Genomic DNA, 3,946 nt, shown 5'->3' on the forward strand with positions numbered 1-3,946 from the left:
CCCTGAGGACACAGTCGTCGCACGTCAGCCACAATCTGCCAGGTCAGTAGTTAGAAACCACCAGCCAGAGTCTCTGAGAGAGAGAGAGAGAGAGAGAGAGAGAGGTCTTTCTACTCCAGTCAAGTACTATAGTCGCAGAAACTCACAGGGGGGCAGTTCTACCCTGTCCTCTTAGACCACTATGAGTGAGCATCAACTCAGTGGCAGTGAGCTTTTTATTTGGGGGGATGAGTGTGGGCTGGGGAGGGAGTTGGGTAGTTTATGTGAACCATTAGTCCTTTAGACGAATAGCTTCCCAAAGTTCCCATTTTTCCTTGTTCTCCTATACTCCAGACGGGAAGAGACCCATGCTTGCTTCTTTAGATGGCCCCTCTCAAGGTTTTAACTCCCCAGACACAACTCACTACAGCAGGTAGCACACAAGCTTTAGGAAGGGGGGTTTGCCACTGAAATGGACGTCTCCCAAGGTCCCCAGGGTTTCAAGGCCATGACTTTTTGGCAGCAGGTCAGCTGACTGCTCTTTCAGTGGAGAGCCAAGCACTTCACCATTTATACCTCCCCACTGTACCGTGCTCCCATTCGATGGCTGACAAGAGACAGACGCTTCGAGAGGTTAAGTAGTCCACCTGCGAGGTCACAGCTGTCCCTGAGAATGGGGCCATTTGAAGCCAGGAGGCCATCAGAAGAGAAAGCTATTCATTTAGAGAAGACACATAATTTGAAAGCTTCATTATTTGCATTTTCTTAACACTGATTTCGTTTTCTGAATTTCGAATAACAGCTTCCTAATTTAGGGTGTGTGTGTGTATGTGTGTCAGTTTTTAACCTTCTCCAGAGAGCAAAAAGAAAATTTAAATGGTTAAGCTTTCAAGCGATGATGATGGTAACTTCTGAGGTTATTAGCACAAAGCTGCACTAAGGTTTCAGGACTCCTGTCATGTTCAAGGCTGTCAGCTTGATGCTGAAGCCTGGGTGACATGAGAGGTAGTGACATCAGACACTTTAGACAGGAGGCATCGAAGATGAGAAAATCAAGTCAATTCCTACTCAGAGTGACCCTGCAGGGCAGAGTAGAACTGCCCCGTGGGGTTTCCAGACTAAATCTTGATGGGAACAGCCAGCCTCATCTTTCTATTCTGGAGCAAATGGTGGATTTGAACTGCTGGCATTGTGGTTAACAGCTCAGTACACAACCCACTACACCACCAGGACTCCCTCTGGTTACAGAAAGTAGACGATATATTGTACACAGGGAGATCTCGGATTCCTTCTGTAGCAATGCAGGGGCTACCTCAGGGGACAGGTGAGATCCACTCCCCCCACCCGCCCACCCCCACCCCAGCTGCCTCTTTTCAGATTTCCTCCTGAGTCTCTCCCTTCCCCTTCGTTTAAAGTATCGTTTCTATTTTAGTTTCTTCCAGGTTCATTTTCACCAGTCTTTAAAAGTCCAAACCCTTGGCTATGGTGGAGCTCCTCAGGGGTTCCTTAACGCCCTGCTGGGAAGAACACAGCTCCCTGACAGTGTCAGACACGACGGGCAGACACTTGCTTCAGAAGTGGTTCTGACCCTTTAGAATGCTCCCTGCCATCAAGTGGGTGCCTTGTAAGTGGCAGAGGGTTGCCAGACTGGTGGCAAGGCCATCACTTGCTCAGCAGGCCCACATTCCTTCTTGCAGAGAACCTTCACATCAATGCGCTCACAAGGGTGTATGGCTCTTCCCCGGGCCATAAGTGAGGAAACTGAGGCCCTGAGGAATCATGGTCTGCCCAAGGCCACAGGCTGACTTAACCCTGCGCCAGCCTATCCATAGCCACCCGGACCCCCGTCCCAAGAGTGACCTTCCTGCCTGCCCAGCATGGCTTTCTCTAGCCTGACCTGTGGACGACGGTCATGAGGCAGCGAGGGGTGGAGATGGCTGGGGGTGACTTGGACCTTAGTGAAAGCCCTGGTTGCCCGGCCAAGGCAAGCTTAGGGAGGCTGGACAGGGAGGCCCAATCTACCGGCTACAATGGCAATTCAAAACCACAGCCTCTCTGAGGGAGAAAGAGGAGGTTTCCTGCTCCTGTAACGACGGACAGCTTCAGAAAACAAGAGAGGGCTGTTTGCCTCTGTCCTGCAGGGGCACTGATTGGCATTGTCCCTGCCAATCAACTCAATGTCAGGGAGTTGAGATGGGTTTGGGTGAAGGGGCACGGTGCCTATGGCCCAGCCCAGCCTCCTCCCTGACTAGATCCCCTCAAGTCTCTGAATCCATAGGGTCACCAGTTCTGTGGGTTAGCCCAAGGAGGGGCCAAGGGGGTCTTGCCAGAGAGAACCAGGCCACCACAGCCTGTGCAGGTCTCCGCTGTGTGCCCATCAGTAGGGAGAGCGGAGGAGCTAGCTGCAGGGTCCAACTCCTGGGTTGCCTTGCCTATCACCCAGCAGACAGGAGATCGATAGTAGTGGAAGGAAGAAAGGCAAGGAGGCAACAAGAGGTGATTGTGGCCGTTACATAATCTCCTGTCAACTTGCAAAGGGGTGGAGTCTAGCTTGTCAATCAGGTCGCAGCTTGATGACCTCGTTTTGGAGGTGTGAAGGAGATAAACAGCTCACTGGAAGCCAGAGGAACTCTCTGCTTCCCATTCCTGCTGGCAAGCCACATGAAGCTACACTGATGCAGCCAGAGCCCTGGAACTAGAAGAGGCACGTGGAGACCCTCGCCAGCACTGAGATGCTTCCACCAGATCCACAAGACTTTCTACCCATTGGCCTGTGATCCTCCTGTATTCGGCATCATTGCCTGGCTGCGTGAGTCTAAAGAGGAATTTATGGACTAGTATTGACATATGGGGTAATATTGGACTTATGGACTTGATCTGGACTGGGCTGGGAGATTTTCTTAATGTTCAACTGCTCTTTGATTTAAAGTTCCCTCCTACACACATATGAGTGTCTCTGGATTTGTTTCTCTAGTCAACCTGGACTAGAACAGTGGTAGATGTTCCTAATCGGACACTTTTGAACGAGTTTCTATCTAGACCTCGGTGGCCCAGGCCATGTGCTATATATATAGACTCCTAGGAGTTTAGACTCTGTCTTTTCAAGGTGCCCAGCATCCTTCATGGGCCACATCAGCAGGACTGGATGTGGAAACCCCACTACGTGAACTGGGCTTTGCCTCAAACTCACCTGTAGTCCTCGGTCTTGCGCTGCAATTGCCCTGTGTGCCAGGAGACAGATGACTGCTGGCCCAAGGGCATAGAACTGACAGACACTGGACCCCCGGCTGTAGCCCCCACCCCACCCCACCCCCACCCAACCCCCACCCCCTGGGTCTGCAGGTAGGAAGAAAGGCAGTAGGCTCCTTCTATCTTCCCTCCACCTCTGAGTTCCCCAGGCTCACTCTGGGGTCAGGATCAGAGTGCAGAGTGGGCTGAGTTAATCTGAGAGAGGGGACATAGGTCAGACTGGGGTCAGGGCTCAGGCTGGGTAGAGGTTAAGGGTCAGCCAGAGTCAGAAAGTGGTCATTTCGACTCTCCCTTGGGAGCTCCTATGCCCCAAAGAGCGGAAGATCCTGTCCCTTCAGGAACCTTCCACCCTGCCGGAAGCTGGTGGTGCTAACTATACCATCTCCTGCTCTTCCTGCACCGCCCCCACCTTCCCAGCTCTGGTGTCCAGGGCGACCAGAGCCTCCTCTAGGCAGGAAGCCAGCCTTGAAAGCCCAGGACATCCCTGAGCGCCTGTCGCCATGACAACACCCCCCCTTTCCCCCCTCCACCTGTGTCCAGCAGGTTCTTAAAATGCAGAATGTCAGAATCAGGAGGGCTTTGTAGGCCAGCCGATTCCAGCCTCTCCCTTGTTCCAGATGGAGAAACTGAGGTCCCGGGGGGCAGGGGGGTTCCTGAGCCCACCCTGCCCTCCCTGGGGCTCCAGCCCAGAGCGCTTCATTATCTGCGGGTGAGGGCT

This window comes from Echinops telfairi, unplaced genomic scaffold, assembly GCF_000313985.2.
Source record: "Echinops telfairi isolate 266 unplaced genomic scaffold, ASM31398v2 ScPeMD7_7420;HRSCAF=8458, whole genome shotgun sequence".
Classification (NCBI taxonomy): Eukaryota; Metazoa; Chordata; class Mammalia; order Afrosoricida; family Tenrecidae; genus Echinops; species Echinops telfairi.